The following is a 27,577-nucleotide window of genomic DNA, read 5'->3' on the forward strand; positions in this document are numbered from 1 at the left end:
CCTCTCCTCTCCTCTCCTCTCCTCTCCTCTCCTCTCCTCTCCTCTCCTCTCCTCTCCTCTCCTCTCCTCTCCTCTCCTCTCCTCTCCTCTCCTCTCCTCTCCTCTCCTCTCCTCTCCTCTCCTCTCCTCTCCTCTCCTTCCTGGCCCCGTGTTTTGGCCGTTGTGTTCCATGGTTTTGCTGCCTGTGGCCTGTTATTTCCCTGGGAGCTGGAGCCTGGCTGACCCATCCCCAGCAACTCTGTGCTTCCCCTGGGGAAAAGGGGGATCCGAGCGGGATAACTTCCCACCTCATTCAGCATTTTCTAATAACTGTAATCCTTCCTTCCCTGTAGAAGGTTTTTCTGGATGCCAGCATTGCAAGTCTCTTCTTTCTTTCTTTCTTCTTTCTTTTATTTTTTTCTTTTTTTTTCCCCAAAAGATGCTTTGAGATAACGCCGATTCCTCCCAGTGCCAGTTAAAATCTGCCTCTGGCAGCAGCACTTCCCCAGTGACATTTTCAAATGCCTGAAGAAGAGTCACCGCACCGCCTGTCAGATTTCCGCGAGTGGACGCCATCAGCAGCGCGACAGAACATCTTTTATTCCCAATAAAGATGTGCAAAATTATCAAGCCCAAGTTAATGTGTAGGTTGGAAATACTTGTCCCGAATAACGGGATAGTTTACAACCCGTCTCTACTTTTGACATGCTGATATCCTCAAATAGCAACAATAAAGCTTCTGTCTTCTTTCAAGATATTTGTCATCTTTTGATCTTAAGCCAGAAAAAATTGAATTCTGGGAGATCAAAACTACAAAACTGATAGCTTATATCCTCAGCAAGTGCTTATCAAGTGTAATCCAGAAAGATGGCACATTTCAAAAGTGACAATGAATAAAGTTCAGCTCCCTGCAAAAAAAGTAAACAAACTTCAAACAGAAGTAGCTTTAGCAGTCCGTGAATTTCCTTCTAATACTGTGCTAAATAACGGCTCTTTTCTCTTAGTCTGACTCGCAGGAATTTTCAGTGAAATTAAGGCCACCAAAGCCGCATAATGTATGATTTCAAGGAGGAGATGCCAAGTGAAACACCACGTAAACCCACCCCGCTCTGCCACAGCCGCGGCCCTGGGGGCCGGTGGCCTCTGCCCACCTTGCTGACCCGGTTCTGTGCAAGCGGCACCGTTCGCTATGGGACAGCCCGTTTGGAAATCCTTGGGCTAAAACACGCTGGGATGAGTCCTTCCCCTCCCTGCTGGAGGGGTGCTGGGCTCGGCAAGCAGCCTGGGACAGCCGCTGGGGCTGTGGGTGCTGCCCCTGCCCAGCCCCAGCCCCGCTCCCGTCTCCAGACTGCACGGGCCAGCCCTCGCCCAGTGGCCGTCGCTGGTCCCCGTTCGCTTCTCTCCTGCTGACCCCGGTGTCCGACCGTTGCCTGCACCTGGAGAGGGTGAAAAAAAACGACATGGGAAAACGGCATTAAAAAAGTCTAAGGATTCTTGAAACCCTTTTTATCAGCGCTAAGGCTACGAGGCAGACAGAGGAAAACAAAGTCAGCAGTGGTTGTAAATTGTCTGGAAACCATAAATTAAAATTAAAGAGTTCAAATATGATATAAAATCATTTAATCTGGATGATTTATGCTCATTCTCAGATGCAATTATTTACTAACGCTTCTGTTTATTGCTCTTTTGACTTTTTTAATTACTGTATTCCAAAAATTCAATTACCGAGTGTAGTATATATTTCAAGCAATAGTATTGTAAATAAAAAGAGAACCAATTAATAATGTGCTTAGTCTAGCAAAGCTAAATCAAGTGTAATACAAAGTGCCTGGGAACTTGATCAAGGGCTGAACGCTGACAGAGAAGACCCCATCCCGCGGCGCAGGGGCTGCACCCGGGGGGCTGCGCTGGGTGAGCAGGAGCCTGGGCAGTGCTCGAGGAGCTGGGATGGATGATTGGGATTTTGGGTGCTGGCCACCCCACGGGCTGCCACGGGCTGGGGCAGTGCCCCGGTGTCTGTCCGGTTGTCGGCAGCCCTGAGCATCCCCCGTGCGTGGGGACAGCTTGGGGCAGGGTTTAACTTTGGGAATGTTTTCATAATAAATGTTTTTTCTTTTTATCTCGTTCTGTCAACAGACTTTGACATTACTAGAAAAATCAATTTCTAGTCACCTCAGGAAGATTGTTCAACAAATATCTCGTCTGAGACCTTTGCTTGTAAATGATATTTGCTTTCTCTCTCTATAAATATATACACACGCTGGTACAACAGAGACAAAGGTGAGTGTTTATGCTGCACAGAATGCTATAGGTGGGCCCAAGCTGTCTGATATAACATTGTTATGAAAGAAAAGCCTGACAGAGTATTTTAAAATAGGAAGAATGCATTTTTCCATAGCCTCTTTCTCAGAAATGGCTGAATTTTTTTTTTGACCCTTGGTGCACGTGTGTGCATGGGGATGGGGGCTCGGGGACCGGCCCCGGCTGAGCCCAGCTCGCTCCCATGCCTCAGGTGATCAGCGCTGGCAGCGGCCCCTTTTCACCTAAAAAAAAAAAAATTAAAAAATATTTACTGCCTTGTGTAGAGCTAATTTCTCTTTCTGCATCATGTGCCCAGTAAATCTATCATCCCGCAGTCTAGCAGCTCCAGTATTTCACATGTAACGCGGTACGAGAAGTAGTGATTTGTGAAATGCGATAGCTGCTCTGTCTGCAAGGCTGCAGCTCACATAAAACCGGGGAGTTTTAAAAGCCATAAGTAAAGCTTCAACCAGAACAGGAGAAAGAAAGTGCTCTCCAAATCTTCTTCTGTCCTCAGGACAAAAAAAGAAAAAAAGAAAAAAAGAAAAAAAAGAAAAAAAAAAGCCTTATAAACTGGAATTGATTCTTGTAAAACCTTCATAAAAAATAAATCCAAACATTTAGGAACATCTGTTGTGGAGCTCAAGATTTCTTTGAATGAGTCCAGCCTCGGAGGTGTGTGACTGGGCACATCCTATAACAAAGCACCTTCCTGCTGGATTCTGGTCTTTGCAATATTAATTAGGATTAATTTTTAACTCATAAATAATTGTGTGATGTGTGAGAACGGCATCTCTGCAGCGAGCCTGTCGGGCTGAGGCATGTGCAGGGGTGGGCGGTGGGATGCTGTAAGGTTTTTCCTGCTTGTGGTGCATGTAGCCATGAGTGTAGGGGACACGGATGGGACGCAGCCCCGCAGCCAGCACGGCCCAGCCCCTCCGTGTCCCTGTGTCCCCATGTCCCCATCCCCTTCCCTGGGGCCAGCTCTGCGGGGAGCCACCCTCACGTGGCTGGATGGGGACACTGTGAGCCCGGGGCTACGTGGAGCTTGACCCCAAACCCAGCGCTACCCACAGCCTTACAGCAGGCACACATCACTGCCGTATTCAGGTGCCCAAATCTCCCAGGTTCCTGCTTTTGGTGGGTCTGCAGGGTGTCAGACCACGGGAGCAGAGGTGGGTTTCCTGCACCTCCTATTTATTAATGGGAGTCATATGGCCGAATCCCTGCGTGCCGCGCTGCCCCCTGCATATCCATATGGTCCCGAGGACTCCAGTACACCGTGTGTCTGAAGGTACTGAACGGCTTAATTAGAATATTAAACTGATTTACAGTTCCTAAATAATAGGTATCATTAAGCTAACTCTGCTCAAAAAGGGGTTTGACACGTGTACACTTCTAGCTATAACATATGGAGCAAAATCCCGAGCAGTCAGCAAAGAGGCGCAGCGGCAGCTTGAAGCCGGACATCGCAGCCCCGCAAGATGTATGGATGCAGGAGAGCAAAGCGAGCCGAGGTGAAGGGCATCCTGCGGAGAGAGCAACCTCAGGTGCTTGCTACCGGTGCATTTTGTAAGGACAGGGGAAGGGCAGCGCATAGCGCCGGCGGAGGTGGGCACGCTGGGTTTGCGTAGCCGTGGGGCGCATGGGCTGCCCCAGGTGCTTGGGGGGTTTTCACCCCAAGGAACAGCTGATCCCATAGGCGGGGTTGGCACAGGACAGCGAGGTGCACCAAGGGCTGCCAGGGAGCAAAAAGAGAATTGTTTGCAGAATTTCCCTCTCCCTCGCTATTTCTCCCCAGAACTGCTCACTCCTCTTTGGAGTCCCGTCACGATGCAGAAATATATTTAATTTTTTCACACACATTAGCTAATGCCGCATCAGAAGACAGCAAGACTGACTTTTTGAACATTTTAGCATGAACATTTATTCTTCCAAATTAAATTTTAAAGGTTTAGCTCCTCATGCAGAATAAGCCCCTAAGGGATGTTTGCACTAAAGGAGAAATTTTTATGGAAAAAGTGTTTCTCTTCTGAACTTTGAACAGAAACTAGAAGAGAAACCTGGAAGGGGAGGGAGAGGGGAAGTGTCACCGACTACCGGGCCTTGGTGCAGAATGCCGGGAGCCCTTGGATCCTCATCTTCGATTAGAAAATTTAACATCGAGGCTCTGCATTTGCATTGCGTGCCTTGTAAAACCCAGCGCTACCAAGGGGGAAAATGGAAAAAGTGAATTTTAGCAATGGTTTGAGGATGTCTAAGGGTGGAGGGGGGGGGGACTGTAGGGTTTTCTTTGTGTTTACACGAAAACCGTTCCAGATGGTGGTTAGGAGGAATTTACACCCAGACCAGATGCAGCCTGGTTCGTCTAGACTTGTTTCTGCTGCGGGACAGACGCAGGAGCTTGTCGTAGGAAAGAAGTCCCTGAACCAAGGATTTCATTACAAAAAGTTATTATCAACTAAATAGTAAACGTGCTACCTGGCTAGAAGAAAGTATTAAAAGATATTTACACTTGAAAAGAAGTAATTAGTAGTAGTTCAATCTCTACAGAAAGTGCCGGGACAGGACAGAGGAGTGAGTGTAAATAGATAGAGACAAGAGAGATTTATTATTAAATTAAAGTCACTTAATTACTGCAAATGTTAAATATGCAGTTTTCTGACATTTAAATGATATTTTTCACCAAAATTAAAATGAATTGTCCACTCTGAATTCCCACTTCTTAGACAGCATGTAAATGTCAGTCCTAAATTAAAGTTAACTAGGATCGGTGTCTGCTATCCATTTCAAAAAAAAAAAGAAAAGAAAAAAAAAAGAAAAAAGAAAAAAGAAAAAAAAAAGATTTAATTAGAATCAATAAAGCACTTTTTATTGAAGTTTCCAGCCTGTGCTGGATTCCGAGCACACGGGAAGCCGCTAACGCCAGCCGCCCGAGGATCTTAGCAGCTTCGGGTCAAAGGCGAGCGCTGCCGCCCCACCTGCGCCGGCTGCGGGGCTCTGACCCCCGCCAGCACCGCCGAGCTGCTGGACGGGGACGGGGACGGGATGGGGACAGGATGGGGATGGGGATGGGGACGGGGATGGGGATGGGGATGGGGACGGGGATGGGGACGGGGATGGGGACGGGGGCGGTGGCAGGGGTGGGGGTGCTGGGAGGAGCGGATAAGTGAGAGCAGACCCTCGGCGGGACCAAGCCAGCAACGCCGCGCTGATTTACACCAGACGAGAATCTGCTCCCGCGCCTTTTTTCTTGCTGTGTGTTTTTGGATGGGCTCCATTCAAGCTGTGAGGTAAGCACACTGCCTTTTGACTTGCAATTAAAAACACTATTTTTAACTTAAATACATCCTCTGAACTCCTCAGAGTGTTTTCATAAAAAGAAATCAAAACATATCTACCCGTGCTTTCAGTTAAAAATGATGAAAAGCCCTTTAATCCGCAAATGTATATATGTTACTAGGGCTTTGATTAAACAGTCTGTCCCTGTTCAGAACGTTTTTCCCCAAATGTTCTGCTGACTGGAGGTGTGCTCGAGCACACATGGGCACGTGCTGGCCTGGGAGGGCGAGCAGCGCCCCGTCCTCACAGCTCTTCCTTCGGGCACAAGCTCACCTACTCACGCCGACATTTCAGCAGAGCAGCTTTTTCATGTTGCCAGTCCGCTTTATTTTTTTTTTAAATCATTTCTGTGAGCTGCACGACTACTGTACTCATAATCACCGCTGCGTGGAAGTGATTATATTAAAGGCCTTTTTACAGTGCATGCACTCAGATCGAGATGTAATATGCATTTCATATCCCCTGACTCCCTGTCCTAAAATAGAGACAAAACATTCTGTAATGTCAGATTGCTTTGAATTAGTTTTAATTTGATTAGAAATATCCCACAAGGCTGCCCTCGTACGTAGAGATTATGTATAATTAATGCTGTGATCAATTAGATCTGAATTGTTAGTCCATCAAGAAGCAATAACATGGGCTCTGATTTTCAAAGAGTTTTCCCCTAATCGTCTTGTTCTAGGGCTCTTTATGGTGAGACACAAAAGCTCCTAAATTAGGACAACACGGTCCCGCACACATTCAGAAGAAGCGTCCCCCGGCTTGATGCTGACGAACACATACGGGATGTGGCAGGCCAGCCCCGACTCCTCGCACAGGGATCTGTGCCCAGCCAGCCCTGCTGGGGCCCCCTGCTCTGACTCCATCACCGGTGCACTTCCAGAGTGTTTGTTAAAGATTAAAATTCATTTCATTTCCCCTCTGTCGGAGGCTGATGCTTGTGGCGCGGCCTGACCTGACCCGAAGTCCTGGTGCCGTCCCCAGGTCCCCAGGTCCCTGCTGCCCGTCCCCTCGTGCCAAGGCGGGCGGGCAGCTGTTGGAGGTGGCAGTGGAGGGACACGGTCAGAAGCCGCCCGATGGCATGGCTGGGGCAGGCATGAAGTGGGTGATGAGGACAACCCCGTTTTCTTAATCAGTGAACCCACGCGTGGAACCCAGTCACGCTGTCGGGTGACGCAGCCACTCGCGGAGTCCTGTCCCTGTACTGCAGCAGCCGGCTGGTGCAAGGCTTCGTGGCCTTGGCCGTGCCTGCGAATGCTGCTGTGATGTCCCTCATGGGCTCCCCAGGCCTTCTCGTGGCTGGGCCGTGCCGGCTCCTGTCTGACCGGTGACCGCAGGGCTGGCGGCGAGCGGGGCAGCCCCAGTCTGGACAAACACACCGCGAGCGGCCTAGGCCGGCCAGCGGCTGCTGGCAGCGCACCCCAGTCGTGTGTCAGACATTTATGACTTATGAAGGGCAAAAGATGATCAATCCAAATCAAACACCACACACGAGTAATTCAGTCAGCTCCTCTGGCAGCACGATCGTGCTTCTGGTGCACCCCACACCCCTCTGTGGCGAGTGCCCCCTCTTGCTGCCTGCAGCAGCGGCTCGAGGTCGGGGATGCGCGGCGGGGAACGCGCCCGGCTGCCTCCCGCGCGTTTCACAAATGCAGCAGAAATATTTCATCTTGGATTCACAGATGGTGGAGGAAGCCTACACCTGGTCTCCGCTGGGATTTAAACCTGTGACCTCGGAGACGTGTGAGAAAAATATGTCAGCACTCTTCCGCCGAGGCTATCACGAATAATGCGCCAAGCTGCCACACGGCGAGCAAGGTGCAAGATCGCCCTTCTGAAGTTGTAATAAAGTTGTGTACTTTAAAACACGGATCAAGGTGGGAATTGTTTTCCAGTGTGCTACACGAAAAATCTCTAAATAATTCATAGGAATTTATTATTCAATGAGTAATTCCTACAAAAGCTAAAATCAGGCAGTTGAAGCCCTCAGGAATGTTTTCCTCCTAACTGCTACACATGTCAGTCTGCGAGCCGAGGTATGAATATTTTAAGTACGACAACTTTTTTTTCCCTTTTTAACAGACTGTATGTGTCACTGCAGGCCATAGCCAGAACTGGCCAAAACTCTTAATTTACACTCCATGAGGAATGATAACGTTCTGACACTTGCTCCAGGCTGGAAAAAAAAAATGTATAAATGTTTTTAAAATTTCTCAGGAAAAGGGGTTTCCCCACCGACTCCTATTTTTTGGACTCTCCTCTGTTTTTCAGAATTTCACCTCAGATGTCGTTTTAATTTCTGTGTGCATAAGACATGTACTGCTTACACTGCACCGCTGATCTCAGTCGCAGGACCGTGTGTCAGCGTTGCCTGTGGTGGTTCCTCTGTGTCCGCGAATCTGCAAATTCAACGCTGCGTGTTTGGGAAGGTCTGGCCTTTTGTGAGGAGCACATCAACCCAAAGGATCGTGTAATCGGCTGTGGATTCTGGAATAAAACAGTAAATGAGGCTTTCAAATCATTTTAGAGTGATGAAAAGTACATTGTTCTTGGGAGGATAAAATGTTTCTATTGGTATCTATTTGCAAATTTCCTTGATGATTAATAAGCAGGATGCAAACAAAAATAATAATAATAATAATAATAATAAAAATGCTATACTTGATTCTATACTGACAAACTAAGTGCTAGTATGTCACACCATTGTGATAACAGAACACAGAAGAAAAGCATGAGAAAAATTGAAATGTTTAAAATAGCAGAATAAAACTTTGAATGTACATTTTTGTTTCCAAATGTTTTTTTCTTTATAATTTATTTTTGCCAAGTGTGATGTCCTGACAAAAATGGTTTTATTCAAACTGTTCTTTCCTGTAAGAAACAATTTCAGTCAGCATTTTCCTGCCCAGCCTCAGTCACAACGTGTCGTGCTCTCAGAGCTTGCTTAAAATAGGCAATAAAATATTTCACTTGAGGCTTTTGAAGCTTGCAGCTGGTTTAAGAACACCTTTCCGTGGTGCAGTGCTAGCGGCTGTGGGCTGCACCCCGCCACCAGGGCCACCCCGTGCAGGCAGGACCCCGGCACCCAGCTGGCCCCGCAGCCCCCGCACCGCTTTTGCCTGCGAGGAAATTCTTTCCCTTTTCTTGTTTATTTGCTTCTTCATTTCATTTGTTTTGGTGTTTTGGACAGCACGCACAAACGGCATTTAATCAAGCATTTCCTGATTATGTTTTTTTGTTTTTTTTTTCCATTTTTTTCCCTTTCTCTTTCAAACCCCGTCAGAAAGGCACTGCCCCGTGCTCGTTTCTCACGGCCTGCTGGTGTGCCCAGGCAGGCTTCGGGCCCTGAACCTCCAGGAGCCGGGGTGGTGCTGCCCTTCGGCTGCAAGGTGCCGTGGCCCTCACAGGGCTGCTCTCAGCACCTGCCCTGGGTCCTGCAGGAGCTCGCCCGGCATTTGGTGCTGGCAGGGGATGTGCCACCACGCGCCGCTATTTCCAGGAGCGACGGTGGGGTTTGCTCTGGGGGCTGCTGCTGCAAGCCCAGCAGGAGGACAACCTGCCTTGCTGAGGGTGGCCCTGGCCCAAACGCCCTGAAATCGCTGCTCTGCGAGCAACGACATCGCTGCTGACGTGCAAACGTATCGGGTCGTTCTGGGGAAGATGCAGGTTCCACGTGTTAGAGGTGGAGGTGCGGGAGGTCCCATCCCGAGGACACCCAGTGCCGGAGCCCTCTGTCACCTCCCTGGGTAATTCCCTCCTGGGGGAAAAAAAAAAACCTCCCGGCACACACACACAGAGCCACTTTTCATTATTTTGTGTCACTCATTTCTCATTTGTTGCTATGCATATTGTGCCATTATAACAGGAAATTACATTTGCATCTTGTGTGGCACAAGCATGTTGTGAATATCATAAAAACACATATGGTCATAAATGGTTTAAAAAAAAGGCGATAAAACTGACATTTAGAAAACAGCTTTTGAAAAGAGAAAACATGTTCATAGAGCTTTTGTACATTTCTTCTATGTGAAAAATTCTCCGGTCCCATTTCAGAAGCTTTTTAGGCAAACTTCTTAATTTTTTTCTTCATATTAGTTTCAATGGTTTGGAAATTCTACTTTGTCTTTTGAGTTCGAATATCCTAAAATTGCACAAAAAAAAATCTGAACAAGTCCAATGAGCCTAATTTTGTGTTGCAAGTAGACTTTCTGTTTTCTATGTAACTGCCGTGCACATGTCTGATTTTATTCAGGGGTGCGCGGATTTGAACACAGTTTTAAGCACAAGTCTTTAATTTCAAGCAAATCTGGAGGGTGGTGGCATGCAGCTGCAACGTGTTTGCGTGCTTGGGAGCGGGGTCCCAGCCGTGTCGACGTGGACAGGTTGGCTGTGGGAGCTGAGCCTGAGCCGAACTTCCCTGAATCCTGCCAGTGTCAAGGGCGGGTTAGTTCGTATCAGCATCCTTTCGTGGAAGGCCTGAGGAACAGCAGAAGTCAGTGCACGACATAAGATGGCAACTTTAAGAAAGAAAAAAAATTACACAGGGAAACGATGTGCACTACGAGTCAGAGGTCTTGGATTAAGAACTCTGTCTCCAGATTTATTCACGTGTTTTTCAGCCATTTCACGGTGCCCCTGACTTTTGCCAGGGCACACCCTCGTGCTGTCCCTGCCGGCCCCTGGTGCTCGCCATGCGAGGCCGTGGGCTGTGGCACCACCGCTGCTCACTGTCCCCCGAGGTTTTGTTTCTCGGTGGCTGGGTACATAACCATCTTCTCGAAGCTGTTTTTGCCATCAGTCAGCTGTGGCTCTTGGTCCAACTTAGTGTCTGAGGGAAGATTTCTGCTAGTCATTGCGCTGTGCTCACAGCAGGGAATTCATTCTAATTTTCCAGGGCTGTAAACTGCAAACCTTTTATCTGTAGCCTTTAACACGATCTGTGACAAGCAGATCCGATGTTAGCATGCTATGCTATAAATCCTCCTGAAATGTTCCTTTACACAGAAATTATGGTACTGATTCATGATCCAAATACGGATTTTCAGTGTGGGCCTTGCCAAGCCGCCAGCTCTACCTTCTGCTTGAAATGCTCATGAGGACTGTCTACCAAGCAAACGAGCTTTGCACCAGGGGAGGAGGAAGCCTTACAAGCAGCACCAAATCTTCTGCTTTTCTGACCAGTCGTGGGAGAGGGCTTCGCTGCCATGGGGCCGTGTCCTCTCACGGCAGACGCGGCGTGGCAGTGTTGGGAGGCAGGCGGCTGCACACGCTGCCCAGCGCCAGGACGCTCACCTCGCACGTTTCTGCAGGTTTCATGCAAACTGAGCCTGGTGCCCACCCCTTGAGCACCGGCTGCCCGCGGGTCCCCCTGTCAGGGCAGGGGCCGATGGCACCGTGGGGACCCCCGCCAGCCTTGTGGCAGCCCAGTGCCCGCAGCCCCGCGCTCCCAGCGGCTGCACCCAGCTGGGGCTCCTCCGGTGGCACGAGGGGGCCAGCGGTGTCTGCAGCCTCCAGGCACCTCATCTGCCCGACTGCGGCCCTGCCACCCCCATCCTGCGGCAGGAGCGATGGGGGAAAGGTGAAGCCCCCTGCTGCTCCGCCTGCGTGCCTCCGGGCTGCCCGCAGGCACCGAGGGAGCTCCTTGGGCAGGGAAGGCTCCCGCACCCCCCGCTCCCCTGGAAGCGCACCAGCCTCTCCGAGCCGAGCATCTGGCCTCATGTCTGAGACGCAAATAGACATGGGGAAGGCTGGGAGTCTACACTCGGGTTTCTAAATCCACAGTTAGGCACACACTGACAAAGTTGTGACTTGCAGAAGCACAAGGTAGGGAAAGGAAGAAATTTCCTTCCCCGTGCCAGCTGCCTGTTTATCCGCTGCTCCCAGCCCGGTGTAATTCTTCCCCCTAGTTTTCAATAATGGAATAGTTGACATTCCTTTCAGCTCAGAAACTGCGACTGCAGAGCCATCCTGATCCTCCTGCCTCAGAGAAACACCCTTGCTCTGAAGCACCCTCGCCACGGAGCACGTTAGGTTGAAAAGGAGCTGGTGAAGGAAACAAAGGGGAAGGAGGAAGGATGGGAGCGGGGGCAGCAGCCAGCCCTTGGAAAGGCCTCAGTTGCCTGACGTGACACAGATGTCCTACACAGCTACATGTGAACCATCGGCTCCTCCGTGACTCATTTCTTCATCTGCTGAATGGAGGCAATTGTTACATTTCCATAAAGCAAATAAAATCAGCAGACACCCACGAATCTGCCTTCTCCCCATCTCTGTGCACTCCTCCCCATCCTTTTCACACAGTGCGGCTCCGCGGCGACACCTCCACCTCTGCCCAGTGCTCCCCGAGTCTCAGCAGCCTCCTCCCGGCCCCGTCTGCTGCCCCGGGCACGGTGCCGTGGGGAGCAGGAGGGAGAGGAGCAGGAGATTGAGGAGGAGGAGAAGGAGGAGGAGGAGGAGGAGGAAGAAGAGGAGGACAAGGGTGAAGACGAGGAGGTCAAGGCTCAGGAAGGAGTCCCGTGGAGAGCGCAGTTTCCCCACTGCTCAGATAACAGAAAGGGGTTGCAACGTGTCAGTGGGATGTAGGGCCATATTTCACCTCTTTTAGCCTCCCACAGCTCCGCTTGTATCAGAGCACGTAGGATTTTACCCCCACGTTTATAAGAGGTGCTGCTCAGAGCCGGCTCGGTCAGCTGCGCCTCGCCCTCATCTGATGTGGTCTTCGCGTCTGCATTTTTTTCTGCCATTCAGCCTGATTTCTGATTGCACATTCTCTTTTAATATGAATATGAACATTTTGTACTTCCTGAATTTAGATAGGTGTCATATTTGTTGCTGAGCACCCATAATTTTTGGAAGAGTGTTTGTACTGAAAATGGAAACCTGTCATTTCTCTGCAGCTCCCTTCTACATTTAATTACATCAGCTATTGTATCTGAATGTTTCACATCTCCTCTGTTAAATTATGATAATGTTGCTCAGATTAAAACTAACATGCATATCAAAAATTCTATAACCGTATACAATTTTCCCCATTCTTTTTAAAATTTCCGCAGGCACTGATCGCTCAATGGAGTTGTACCTCTGATCATAATAAACCATCAAAAATAGGTGACTGATACAGAAACTTGAATATTAAGTCCCCATTTAAGCAAATCGCTTTTATTCACCCTCTGCCGAGAAAACCTAGGAACTGGAAGCACTGATATTTTGGAGCCAAACATTCAGCATTTGACAATTAGCATAAATTAAGTGGGTGGGAGAAAGAGAGAGACCTGCGGTGGGGACAGACGTGTCCCTGCCCCAGAGCAGCGCTGTGGCAGACGCTGCCACCGGCTTTGCCAGCGACCGTACCAGATTACAAACAAACAAACAGAAAATTAAAACATTTTGGAGCCTCTCGTGGAGGAGTTCATATCGTATCGTTTGTGGCAAAGCCGAAGTGTGACCCTTGATGTTTTTTCCTGCAGGATGCTTTGTAAGGGGCGTCGTGGTCTTGTGGTTGGACTCGATGACCTTGAAGGTGCTTTCCAACCTAGATGACTCTATGAAGACCTGAACAGCGCTTGTTTGGGTGTGTATGCTTTGAAAATGAGGTTGAAAAAAAAGTCCCAATCTTAGTCATATGTTATCTCCAGTAGACATACGATCTGTATTTCCAGGGAGCTGAGGGTTACTGCAAATCATCCCAAGGTTCACAGCGAGCCTGTTCTTCTTCTTATTTGTCTTTTGGTCATCCCCAATTAAAAAAAGCCCTTCCTGGGCAAAGTAGTGCTCGCTCCCACATTGGAAAGTTTCTGTGCAAAAAAGCTAATTATTCACCACAAAAAGAAGAGGCCGGCTCTTAGTCCGGGCCCAGCAGCCGCGGAGGGGCTGGTGTCACACCGCCGGGGCCGGGGCTGCCGGCGGCCGCCTGGTTGTCACTGCTGGGTGGCTCCGGGAGGCTGCGGTGCCGGGGTGCTGGGGATCTGTTGGAATAAAGCTAAAAGCACAGCCCCTGCAGAAAAGTGAGCGTGGTGCCCGTCAGCTCTGCCGGCGTGTGCAGGGTCCCGATGGCAGAGGCACCTTTGCAGCTCTGACCAGCACACAGCAACAGCCCGAGCCACCTGCCACAGAAAATCAAATAAAACCCAGGCTTGCTTGCGTGTTCTGTCCTGTGGCCTTTACTGGCACATCCTGACAACGCTTAGCTGCTCAGGCTTCACTGGGGAAAAGGCCTGTGAATATTTGTCCATGCAGTCACTGAAAGCAAATTATCAATTTCCAGAAAATTCCCCAAACGTTTTCCTGAAGGAGAAATTCACAGCTCCAGCGAGAGGCTGGCTGTGTGAGTCATTCGGTGGCGTTGCTATTTCCTGACGGCTGCCTTATGCAATCCCCGGTGTCAGCGCCGGCTCTGCGGGAGCTGTCCCGGGCCGGGGGGCACGCAGCCCCATCCCTTGGGGCGGCCGTGGGGCTGGCGCGAGCCCCCGCTGTTGGCTGAAGCCATGGGTTTGGCGGCAGTGGGACCTTTCTGCAGGACTAAGGGTTGCCACAGAGCTGGGCAGCAAGCCCCCTGCCCCAACAGCTGAGGGCACCTCCCCTCTCGTGGGCATGAGGCGAGGCCAACGCCTGCCCCCTGCCCATCGCTAACAAAATGCTCAAACGCTGCAGAAACCAGCTGATTCTCCCTGCCTTTGTCCCTGCTGTGCCACAAAGATGGATCTGTCTCGCCGACACTAACAGAGTCCTCCAGCTGCCCTCCCCGCTTCCCTCTCGGTATTTTTAAGAATTTAAAATTAACACTGTATGACTAAATCCAGCCCTGGGCCCAGAGCCAAATGTGCAGCATGACACTCGGTGCAGAGCCGTGCGCTGAGAGCGCCTCTGCCATCCAGCAGCACCCTCCTCCTCCTCCTCCCCGAGCACCCAGAGCACCAAGGGGCTTCTGGTGTGCGCAGGGCAGGGGCTGGGGGAGCAGCCCGGGCTGTATGGGAGCAGGAAGGGGCCCTGGCACTTGCCAGGTGCCGTGGAGGTGCTGGGGATGCTCACGAGCAGCCCCGCCGGACGACTCGCAGCCAGGGGACCCCCAGCGCGGGGAGCTGCCCCCGGCGCTGGGACACGGCCACCACCCAGCCAGGGGGAGAACCAGGCCGGGGGGGAGAAGGGGCGAGCGTGGCCGGGCTCGGGGTTGAGCGTGAGGACACAGCTGCGTCCCCTGGAAGGACCAGAGGCGGTTGCCTTGTCATGTATTAATAGAAGTTTTCTGTTTTAAATAACAAACACGGTAATCAACTTAGGTAACCTAACTGATTCTGCTTTGTTTTTTCAAATGCCCTGGAAATCGGATCTAAAGCAAAGACCCAGCAAGGAAGATGAATCATCTGATCAACAAGCAGAGCTCCAACCCACCCATGGGCAGGCGTACCCAGGGCTTGTGCTCGCCAAAGCCCCGGCCCCACGAAGCCACCGCGGTGCCACCCGCCCCGGCCGTGCTGCAGGCCTGGGCTGCACTCGGGTGGGAAAGGGATGCAGGAGTGGGATGCAGGGCTGGGCCATGGCACAGGGAACCCTCCACAGGGAAACTGGAACCAGGGTTTCTTCCATTTGTCAGAGCTTGGGACTGGGAGGATTTTAGATGATTTTTTTTTTTTTTTTTTTCTGGCCAGGAACTTCTCTTAGTAGCATAATGCAGCAACTTACAACCTAATAATAGCATCATAAATATTTATTAAAATATAAAAAATAATAAAGCAGGCAAAACCACCGTGCCTTACAACAAAAGCAGTGGCACTCAGTATCCCCAGAAAGCCACCACGCTCCGGAGGCGTGAGGCTGAGCTGTAGTCACCCTCGGGCCGCGTCCCCTCCCGCGGCCAGGGAACGAGGTTGTCACCGCCACGGTTTGCTTTCCTCTCCCTTCGCTTTGGCAAGGAAGGCAGCTTGTGTTGTGGAAAGGGAGACACCATTTCTCCTTCATACAGCTCGATTTTTGGCAGGCCCTATAAAGCGGCAGGGCAGAAGCCTCTGCAACTGCCCCTCTCCGCCCTGCGGACGCGAGCAGCACCACCGACACGAGTGAGAGAAGGGAGCTCGCTCCCCAGCGCACAGACACATCCATTTTTAAAACCAGGCCTTCTGTGCTCTTTTTTTTTTTTTTTTTTTTTCAGCTGTGTCTCTCCAAACCAAGCAAAAGATGTTCTCAGCTTAGTGGGATTAAAAAAAAACAAAGTACGGTAGAAGTATTCTGGCAGGCAAGGCGGCGTTTAACTAAAATGGTCTGCCACAGGCACATCTGAAATTAAGTTAGGCTTTAATGGCAAACAAAAACGGGAAATGGCTCCGCAAAAGAAAAAAGCCAACCACCCCAAACCCCATCATTTTTCTGGTGCCGCGAATCGCCTGAGGAGAGGCAGGTCCCCACGGCCACATGGCCGCGCGCCGTGCAGCCGCGCAGGGAAGGCAGATGCAGAGGATGAGGACGGAGCTCTTCCTCCCCGCACGAGGACAGGCAGCCCGGCCGGGGGCAGGAGGAGGGTGCGATGCGCAGCTCAGCGGCTGCTGCCCGGCTGTCCCCGTGCCAGTGCTGCCCGCTCACTCCGTTATCGGTGGCTTTCGCTACTGCTCATAAGCAAAGCGCCCCCAGTTCCTGTTCCAGAATTTGGAACTGGGAGCAGAGAAACAGAAGCGGGATGAAAATGACATGAGAAAAAAAACAGAGAGCAGTGGTGCTTTGGAAGCCTGTTCAAGCCTATGATCTCCGGTGATGTCTGTACTGAGAGAACAAACCCACGCTGGGCTCCGGGCCAGGGGGGCAATGCCACCGGCCAGGCTGGGTGGCACGGGCTGCCCGCAGCCACAGCACCTCGGGCTGGGACCCTGCCAGAGAAAAAGAGAAAAAGGCCGTTTTTTACTATCCGTTCTGAAAGAAGAATTCCCCTCAGTTCTTAAATGACCCGAGGAGCCACAGCACAGTTTTTCCCAGCTCCTGCCTCAGGGGCTGGGCGAGCAGAGGCTGTGCGCAGCGCCCCGAGCTCTGCTGGGGAAGGGCCAGGGGGTGATGCTCCGCCGCGTCAGGGTGAAACTGCACAGGAAGAGCTTTGTCGGTACACAGGAAAGCGATGTCTTCTGAGACAGGCATCCCTAAGCGCCAAGCAAGTGTTCAGCCAGTTATCGTGGTATCTGCGGAGCATTGTAATGTTTCCGTCGAGGGAACACGAATTCCTGTTGTGTTTTGTTTTGTTCCTTTCCAGAGCAATGTTGTTTTTATAATGGTGTCTCAGGAACTTCTTTTGGACATCTGCAACATTGCACTTTCCCGGTTACCAGCCAAAGCACTTTTTATTTTTTTAAGCACAGTAAGAAAATACTTAATCAGACACATGCTGACAGACAGATTTGCTTTATCTTCATTGGGAAAACCCAGTGGAAGCAGCATTCCCGGCGACGGAGGAGATTTGGAGAGGGGACGGAAATGGAGCGGGAGGAGGCTCGGTCCCGGGCTGATGCTAACAATGCTCTTTCAGAGGTTCATAATGAACCTATTGAGAACACCGAGTTATTTGGAAAAATCCTCAACTGTGAGAAATATGCGCATGTTGCAGTTGAGTCACAAGTTGGCACAAGTGACACCAGAACATATTTTTTTAAGTGTACTTTTCTTTTACAGATTCAGAGACAAGGAACCATTATCATCATTTAATTTAATCTAAACCCCAGAATAGCTGCATCCAGCACAGTCCTGCTGCCGAGCTAGAACAGCCCTTTCATAAGGATATCTGTCTTGATTTTAAGACTTGAAGGGACAGACTTTCCATTATGTTTCTTGCTAGATGCTTCCAATGGCTAAATTTTCATCCCTGTTGAAAATTTGTACCAAAACCTGCTTATCTCTAGCCTGAAAGTATTTGGCTGTGACTTCCGCCATGGATCTCGGTAGCTTCCTGCCCGCAGGATTAAGAGACCCGTTCAAATCTATTCCCTGGCAGATATGTTAAGGCCTCTGGTTTCTTGTACCCTTCCCCGTCCTCTTTGTTAAATTAACAGGTTTTCCACACAAAATATAGCTGCGAATACGCAGGATCTGAAGAAGGCTTTGTGCGCCTCAGAGCTGGGCTGGTTTTTGTCAACTGGAAAAAGCGATGGGTATGCCCTGAACCTTACCTGGGCTGCGCCATGTCCGATGCCCTGGACAAATTGCATTTTTACTGGAAAAAGTGGTTTCTTTACAAAGCATGTGAAACCATGCTGTTTTTTGAACAGTAGTCATAAAAAGAGGTGAAGGAGAAGGTATGTGGTTTGGTTTCTTCTTGAGGTAATCGTCTCACCCATTTTTCTCATATTTTTTCTCTTATTTTCTCATATTCTCATATATATGTTCATATATATTCTCATATATATTCTCATATATATTTTTCTCATATTTTTCTCATGTTTTTTCTCATATTCAGCCCTTCTGGCCGGACGCAGCCTGGGTGTCGTTGCACCAGCACCTTGCTCTCTGCAGGGCCGCACCGGCTCATGCACAGAAGGGCCACGATCCCAAAGCCAGCGGAGTTGTTCCTTTTTGTGTTTTACCTCCCTCTAAGGAGATTTGGATGTGCCGGCATGGCGACTGCCCTCTCGATGTGGCACTGACCCCTGGCTGCCTCGCAGGCTGGGCTTAGAGCGGCCGATCCTCCGCGTCCCACAAGCATCTACCCGAGCGCGCTGCGTTTCTGCTGGGGAGCGCGCGGTGCGGGCGGTGGTGACCTGCCAACGTATTGTTGTGGAAGTGCTGATCAGATCAGGCACAGATGGGCGACACAGAGCTGTCATAATCAGCCTGGATTTGAAAATGTTATAATTGGGATGGTAAACAAGTTCACAAGGACCCCATTGAGGCAAGGGATTGCCATGGTAACAGACCAGAAAAGTCTGGGAACGAGGAAGGTATCGATAAGTGGGGGCAGCGGGAGGGAAGGTGCGGCGGGCGCCCCGGGGACGCTCCTGCGGCGCGGGTTCCTGCGGGCATGGCAGCGTGGAGCAGGGCTGGGTGCGGGCCCCTGCCGCCGTGCCACCACCACCCTGCTCTCCGGAGCGACGCCGCTCCTCCAGGCATCGAGCTTCCCCAGGACCCGGCAGGCGCGAACAGTTTCAGCCTGCGGGCCAAGCTCGGGAGAAGCCCGCGGAGCACGTCGGCCGCTTGAGCCCTCTCCCGGTGTTTCGGGCTGAGATTTGAACTTGGAGAAGCGCGAAGGAAGTAAAAAAGCTCCCTAGTGCTCCTGAGCTTATCGACTTTGTTTTTATCCCAAAATAATGTATTTTTAAAAACCTTCTTTTATTAATCAGCTCTTTATCTTTCATAGGGCAATATTTTTCATTCCGAGACAAATGCAGCAATTTTCCTCACTACGGTAAAACAATAAAATTAGTTTATAGGCAAAAAAGAAATGCTAAGGGCCCAGTGGCACTGAAACCTCATTAACAAATCTTTTTTAAGTGGCAGGCTTGCATCTTGAGTCAATGGACAGAAAAAGCAGTTGCACATTTCCAGATAATCAGGAGCTGAATCTGGTAATCAATCTATTGAGTTGGAGCAGACTTTTTTGAAGATTTGGTCTTGTTGCTTTTATGGTGAAAATGAGTGTATATATAGATAGCGTTTGATGCTCTGGGGTTACTTTAGAAAGCAATGGTAAGGTTGGGAAGCAAATCTATATTTTCAAAATCACATGTAATAAAATAACAAGAAAGGAAAAATATTCTTTTGGGGTAAGCGGCCCTGATTTGGTGGTTGTGCCAAACATTTGGGCTGCATGTCTGCTAGGCTATTGGCAGATGTGGGGGCAGTGCTGGATCTTCTCTACTCGCTGAGGCCGTGGGCGTAAGCTAACAGCCAGGAGCGCCTGGACCAGGGGGAAGGAGCCTCCTCATTGTTCCCATCAAGTGAAATAAGTAAGTCTGCAAGGCAGGTATCACACTGACAATAAAGTTCCTTGCTGTAGAGAGTAGCAGCGACAAGGAACGCTATAATTTATCAGAACTGCAATATAATATGTGGCTACTTAGTGCACTGAGGGCATGGAAATGGAGCTGGAGAGAAAAACAACTTTTTACTAGTACTTTGTATTTAAATGCATCCTTGACGGCACTTCCACTGCCCCCATGGGATATTACTCCATGATATGACTTTTCCATCTGAACTTTTTTTTCAGTGAATTTATTACACAAAGAGTTTAATTATAACAACAACAAAGAAGTAGGAGGAGGATACAAATCTAAGCACGTTTCCAACCAGAGGAGAAAAAAAAATAAAGAAAAAGAAAAAAAAAAAGCTTTAGGACTGCTTGACACCTTAAGGAAGAGTCTAAACACTGCTTTTATTTGGGTGGCACCAACTAAAAGGAAAGGAGAGTCTGACTCCCAGGCATGTTTTGCCTTCGCTCACTTGCTGGAACAGCCACTAGAGCTAATGAGCACTCCCAGATTTCGTACCCTCTGGGAAAAGATGTCTCCCAGGAGTTACACAGCTTATTTAGGAAGAGGCCCTTGAAATACATCTGCATTCATCCTGGAAATAAATAAATTTGAATTCAGAGCAGTTAGATTTTTCCAAAAGTGGAGAGCGAACACATGTGGGCACATTGTTATTTAGCAAAAGACTGCGAGCCCAGATTTTTCCATCACTATCATAACCGTACAGCAGCACTATTTATCATTTTTCCAGTTGCTGCATTCTGTTCCAATCACAATGAATTGCTATGAAAGATCTCTGATAATAACTAGCCACTAAGACCTATGAGACTTCATTTATTATGGCATAATATACACATTACCTAACTTGTGTTGGACCATATGGAGAGCTCTCTGTTGAATTTGGCGTAGTTACTGGGGTGAAACAAGGATGAATTTTGTTCCTCATCCTCTTCAATTATGCCATAGATTGGATCATGCAGCAAACTCCAACAGATCATCTGGGCATAGCAATCAGCCCTGAGGACCACATCACTGATTTAGTCTGTGCCAATAAACACAGTGCTGTGTGCGAAAACACTGACGGGAGCGCGAGTGGCACTGAACAGCACCGATCCCTGGAGCAAATCAATAGGGCTTAACACTTACCTAAAGCGAAGGTCTTCTCTGCAAATGGGAACAGCCTTTTCACTTTGTCACCTGAAGGCAGAAAAAGGCTTTGGGAATATCATGCTTGTCTCTGAGCTTATGGGGAAGATGGGTGATAAGATCAAAACTTACGTAAACCAAGGTCAGTTCAATCACTGCATTTGAAACTGCAGGGAATTTAGCTGCAAAGCTCAACTCTGCAGGGGTAAATCCTTTGATGGCATAATGTGCAGTGTAAATAAGCTATAAGATTATCCCGTCTCTGCCTCTATGCATATGCATGCATGCTCTCACCTACATATTCTTTCATTTCTCTCCAAACGTGTGTGCATGTGTGTATCTATGTATGCCCACATACACAGAATCACAGAATCATTAAGGTACACATATCTGTGGGTTGTAGGAAAAAAAAATTAAGTAAGGCAGATTTGTTTGGGATCTTACTGTCTGCCATTAGCAAACCATGAAGTTAAGAAACACAGTCCAGTCTGGTGCCCATAATTACCATGGAACTGATTTTATTTTTTTTTTTTAAGTGGAGTTGAGATGCCCAGCACTGCTCAGAAGTGCTCAGCAGTTCCTCGGGACTGAGCCTTAATGGTACCAGTGCCTGGATATTGCATGCCACATTTACATCAGAATTGCTGTGCCTGTATTCAACTCTACCCAAAATCTCCCTGATAAATAGTCTCTATTTAACTAAAATCTCCTTTTTGGTATATAAGGACTAATAGAACATGACATTTATTATTCAAAAGAGGTGGCAAACGAATCGAGACATTGATTCGATGTGAATAGGCAGAATACGATCCCCCACTCCTGCCTCCGTGCCTCTCTCTCTCTCAGACATAAATAATAGAATGGTTCCCATTCCCATTCCATTATTGCTAATAATGAGTTATGAGTAAAGCGCACCATGTCCCTCGAAAAAGGCAAGATATAGCTATGCTTATGGTTGATTATTAGAGGATAAAATAAAAAGATTGATGCCCAAAAAAAAGTCTAATTAGTGTTAGTCTATTGGAGAGGAAGCTGAGCATGCTGCTCTAGCACTGCCAAATGAAATTAAGGCCCAATTATTGATAAATGAAGAGTGGTTTGTGCTGGAGTCTGGCCTGGAGTCGAGGAAATACATCTGTCATTTGGCCTGCACAGAAGTCATTCATGTGTGACATAGCATCCTGTGCATTTATCATGCATCTGTAGATTTTTGTTTTAATTCAGTTAGCTGTCTAACTAGATTCGGTGCTGGATGCCGCGTACATAGTCAGAATTTGGACTGACAGATGCAATTCGAGTCTGAAATGGTGTGTGACACGACTAGCTATCCTGCATATTAATTATTATTGAAACCATTGTGGCCAAAACTTATACACTAATGGTCTATTTTGTTATCTGGTTTTGTGGCTTTTGCATTTAACAATTGCCCGGCGGCTCCGGGGCAGGTAAGAGACAACCCAGATCAATGGACCATTGTTGTTAAGCGCCCTTACTGTTACCACGAAAATTGGAAACGGAGGCGTTTGAAATGATGTAAAGAAAATGCCTCGTTTTACCATTATGTAAACTGCAAACTCTATAAACGAGATAAGTGGGGTCAGGAGCTGAGTGGTGAGATACACTTTTCATTAAACTTAAATTGGTGAAATAGTTTATTAATTCCATTGTCAAATGCAAATGCAAAACAAACGCTTGTTAAGATGATAAAATTGCAGCGCTGGCGCCATTGTTCTGACGCCGGATCGGCGCAGTCAGCTGCGAGACTTATTTATCCTGTTGCACGAAAGTTTGATTTAAAGTTCATGTAATTTCATCATCATATTGTGGGGAGAATTGAAAATAAATGTCACCTTCAAACGGAGAGAGCTAATGGAGTTTTTCAAAAGTTCTCAGGAAGCCTTGGGCAGGGAAGGTGCTCAGGAGGCGCGCGCCTGGGCAGCCTCCCCACCCGTCCTCCTTGGCCTCTTCTTCCCCTTCCTTCGGCCATGCTACCGGTGCCCGAAGCCTTCCAAAGCCTTGTCACACATTTTTGCGTGGGTGAAACCACCGTGACTGGAAAGCACCGAGCCCCATTCCAGCACGAGCTCCAGCAGCCTTGCTGTGCCTCGCTCACCCCGCAGAGCCACCGTGGTCCCGCGGGACGGGTGCTAACATGGGCACTCCGGGTTCCCCTCCGGAGGCCTGGCTCTGGGTGCATGGGTCTGGGTTGTGCCCAACGCTACTGGCTTCAGAAGTGCCAAAAAATCTTCCAAGGATCCGGGTTTGGGTGCTGATCTGCTCGGCACTTCAACACATGGGGATCACTCCTTTAAAATTAAACTTTAGAGACAGGCACCTGATACGTCTTCCCAAAGTAGGCTTCTCACTGTCACAGGTTTCAGTGCTTAGCGGCTTTTGAAGGACCTGGTAAGATCTTCGACGTATCTTTTAATACCAAAACATTTTGGGAAATCTGCCCCACTTCTAAGTAGGGCAGAGAATGTCTTATCGTCTCAAAGAGCTGTAAACCGATTTTCTAGATGGGGAGCAAAGTTTCCCAAGGCACCGTATGATCCGTATTCCCCAGTCCTATTTAACCGCCGCTGTGGCCAGTCCCAGCTTTGGGGGGGGGCTTTCCGAAAACCATGGCGTTTGGTCTGGGACTGACTCCGGAGGTCAGTGCCAAGGTGATGCAGTGCCTAAGTCCTTCTTACTGCAGAACAGCACGCTCAAAATGCCCGTGAGCTCCAGGCCTCTACCCACTGAGCTCTGAAGGAAACCCTGCTCGAGGTCGGAGCCCAGGTGGAAACCCAGTGGCAAGAGCCCCCCAGGGCCTGCGTCCGCACGGGCTGCGGCCGGCAGCGCTCCTGGATTTCCCCCCAGTCTGGCACACAAACCCTTCATTTCCCTTCACAGTAATCCAGTTCTTTCTTCACAGTTAAGGCTCTTGCGAATGAGATACTAATAGAATTTTCTACCTCAGATTTACAACATTTTGACCAATATTAGAGCCACTGAAAACTAACAACAACAAAAAAAAATCCTTTCTGGAACGTGCTTCTCCTTGTGACGTTTCCCTGGATTCCTCTGAAACGGGGATTATGCCACTAGCTGCTATTTTCTGTGTACTTCACACGCTGAGCAATGTCGTGCCTCCAACATAGGCGAAGTTTCAAATATTAAAAATAACAATGAAGTACAATTCCTCTTACTCATCCTAACTCGATTTGGGGCCGCCAGCACGAGCCGCGTGCCATATGGAGATTTGTTAGCCACTTCTGCTCGGAGACGCAGCGCTTCGGAGGGGCGCGGACGGCGCGGAGCCGCCTCCCCCGTCCTACCTGCGGCCACCCCCCGCAGCCCTTCCCCACCCTTTGCTGCAGCCCCAGCACCGCAGGGCAGTTTTTGCCTTTCCCTTTGCAGCACAGCCTCCTCTTACGGCACAGTGCTGCTGGGGGTGCTCGTCCCCTGGCCCTTGGTATCTGCTTGTCCCAGAGCACGGGGGAGGAGGAGAGCTGAGGGCAGAGGTCTGGTCCCCAGGCGCTTGTACCTGCCCAGGGCGCCCCAGAGGCTCTGGCCCTTGGGGATTTAGGAGCTGCGCCCGTGTGAAGCACTCCTTTTGCACCAGCCCCGGCGGCTGAGCTGCCCAGCCGCTCGGTGACACCTGCACGAGGCAGGGACGAGGTGGGGGCAGCTCGCTGAGGGCAGCATCTGCCCTGACGCTGCAGATGAGCACGGCCGACCTTGTTTGTCACCGCCGTGTTGTTCCACCTGCGCCGTGACCCTGTAACTTCCACAGAAAAGCAATTTTTGCTGCCAACAACAGTTTTGTGTTTACAAAAGAATATGCAAAGCAGTGCTAAGTAGGGAATGACATTTTCTCCCTCACAAAGAGACAGATTTCCTTGCGCTCGCTCTATGCATAACCATATCCCCACGGCGTCCCGCGTGCTGCTCCCAGCCCCTGGAATGGTTTTCCTGTAAGTCACGGCGGCAGGAGATGCTGGTTTGGAGCCAGCACTACGTGGGCTGCCTGCTGAACGCTCCAGGCTCTGGGCATGGTGGCCACAAGGCACCGTCACCATGCTGAGCATCATCCCTCGGACCAGCGCAGTTTTAGAGCAGGGACACAGTGTGCTTTCACCGGCACCGAGTAACGAGCTGCATCACACACACTAAATGGGAAAGGCTGGCCTTTTTCCTTTTTACTTTTCTGTGAGAATATTTGTGCTCAGTGACACCGCAGCATGTGCAAGAGAAGGCCAGTGGTGGGCTCCTGCTGCCAGGCGACCCCTTCCTCGCCCCCATCCTTGCCCGTGCAGTAGCTGTCCCTGTGCCAGGGCAGATGAGCAGAGCTCACTGCTGCCCAGAGCCCCTTTTTCCCCTTAAACCTGGCCCCAAAACCTGAATAGCCCCTGCCTGACCCTGGTTGCATCCCTCCCCTGAGCGCTCAGAGAGGAATACAGCTTTCTAGAGCCTTCGAAGGGAGGATTTGCAAGCACACCTATGGGATGGAGACGTCTGCTGAAAGGCAATGGAAGGTGGCCACCAAACTACCCGACACTGCCTTATAAATCCCAGAGTTTATATTTACAGCTCCAGCCTGTAATTCGGCCTATTCTGATGAAAATGCAGCTTTGTGTGCTAAGGAAGTGGCTACACAGTATGGCCAAGGTACCCTTCAGCCAGACCTGCTACATAGTATAGAATGAAAAGAGGAAAAAATATATATATATATATATATTTTTTAAAGAAAAGAACATCAATAAAACTTATTCAAAAAAATAGGGAAGAAAAAAAAAAAGAACACAACAACCCAGTCATGGAAAATAAACCCAGGAAAGCCGAACTACACAGACACAACAATAGCTGCAGGGCTGAGACCTTGTAAAGAAAGCTCATGCCTGGAGTAAGGTTTTACAGTGAGTTTTAAACCACTTTAAAATGTCAAGTTTGGTTTTTGACGTGGTTACGTTTACCCCATAAAAATAAAGTGATTTGAAGACCCTTTGGGGCCCTGGAACGGCTCCCAATCTTGCTATATAGACTTTGCTTCACATGTTGGTTTTAGCTGCTTATTGCCTTTTGTGATACTCTGGTTATTAGGTTAGATCAGCAGCACTTCCATTAAAAACCCCTATTGATCATATGCAATACCTGAACGGTCGGTAGCTTTTATGTGAAGAGAATAAATGATATATTTGTTTCTAACTGTTAAACTGTAGGGTTATCGAGGGACTGAATAACTGCCCTTAATATGGCAATTATTTCTGCAGGTACAGTACTTGGTAATGTTTGAGCGTAATTACCTGGTAATCTGGTATTTACTACGTAACTGCAAAGTGTAATATTTGCACCTTGTAAAATAAAACAGGCATTTAAAAATATTTAATACTTTCTGGCTTTCCTTTGTGTCTCCGCCTGCGTTTCCCCCACAACGCAGCGCTGCCGCCCCTTTCCTTCCCCAGCCCCCCGTGGCTGGGACAGGAGCAGCACGGCGGGTCCCTGCCTCGGGGGCTGGCCTCCCCCAGGCCCCCACCGGTGTGTTGGTGGGGCTGCAGCCCCCAGGCACCCCGCACCCCGCGGGGACTCGGCACGGCCACCCCAAACCCTCGGCAGCAGCCCTGGGAAGGGGCGAGGAGGGCCGCAAGCAGAGGGAAACCATTCCCGTGCTGGATGCGGAGCTGCCACTCGGCAGCATCTCTGAACCCCGTCACCCCCCGACTGGCAAGAGATGCCCAGGAAGATGCCCGGCTTCCCACCGCCCAGCCCGGGCGCTCCCCGCGGGCAGCGAGGGGCAGGTTGGAGCTGCCTCCTGCCTGGGGGAGCGCTGCTGCAGGATTGCTAAACTGCCGAGTGCTGTAATGTGTTATGACATAGATCAGCTGTTGTTTTCCAGTCTCAAAGGAAACCTTGTGGAATCTCATTCCTTTGACTGTATTAAATTATCTGCAAATGTTGTCCTTTAAACACAAACTCAAGGCCCTTGCGCTGAACATTAAACATGGATTGCGCGAAGGGTAAAATCTCTTTAAAGCTATTGTTTCTTTGGATATTTGGTTTACCTTTAGTTTTAGAACAAAGTAAATTAATAAATGAAGGGTTAGGAGAATTGTTACTATAGCAATCCCCATGGTAACATAAAAAATGCCACAAACACTCATCTTCAGACTCCAGCTCCTGCGAGAGCACGACTCTGGGTAAAACGCAGGGACGGCTCTTCCTCGCCGTGATGCTGCACTGAGCCAAATTCCAGTTGTCTTTCAGATTGCACTCGAGAGAAGTTACTGCCCTCAAACAAAAAGGAGTATCTTGAATCTCCACAAACCTCTCAGGAAATAAATAAATAAATAAATAAATAAAAAGGAAAAAAAAAAAAAAGACTGTTTTCTTAAATAAACCCTGGGGAGCTCATGGCTTTAGAAAATATTTCTGACCTGAAATCAGCTATGCAATGGGAACGGTTCTTTTCCTGCTGAGGAACCAGATCTGTCTTCAGGCTCTTTGGGCTTCCTAATAACTTTCTACTGGGTTTGCATAACTCCTCTGTTGTGAAAGAGCTTAGCAAACATCAGCACAAGGTATTGCATTCAGATTGGCACTGCACTCACATTTTTCCTCCATCTCCTCATGTCTCTGCAAAACGGGATGACATTGGAGCCACTCAACTGTTACCAGAGGTCACCCTGCCACCGCTCCGAGTGGCGCAGGAGTCAGTGAAAACGGGCCGAGTTTTGGCCGCAGAACGAAAATTAAAGACACCTGCTGAAATAGCACTTGGCCTAAAAAATTAACCAAAAGAGTCATTCTGGGCTAAATCCTGATATTTCACTCTAATGCCCTTGTTTTAGGAGAGCTGTCCCGGAATGGAACACCGGCAGCCGGAGTGCAGGTGGGTG

The 27,577-nt window shown here is 49.3% G+C and overlaps 1 long non-coding RNA gene across 1 annotated transcript; it reads right to left on the reverse strand.

Annotated features, from left to right (window-relative positions):
* Positions 1-72: 72 nt before the first annotated feature.
* Positions 73-27,363, reverse strand: LOC308184946. Its single transcript, XR_013943053.1, has 3 exons — positions 27,116-27,363; positions 7,950-8,109; positions 73-1,415 (listed from the first exon to the last, which is right to left on the reverse strand). It is a non-coding gene; the product is annotated as an uncharacterized lncRNA (long non-coding RNA).
* Between the last annotated feature and the right edge of the window lie 214 nt (positions 27,364-27,577).

Source organism: Anser brachyrhynchus (assembly GCF_964034855.1).
Source record: "Anser brachyrhynchus genome assembly, chromosome: W".
Classification (NCBI taxonomy): Eukaryota; Metazoa; Chordata; class Aves; order Anseriformes; family Anatidae; genus Anser; species Anser brachyrhynchus.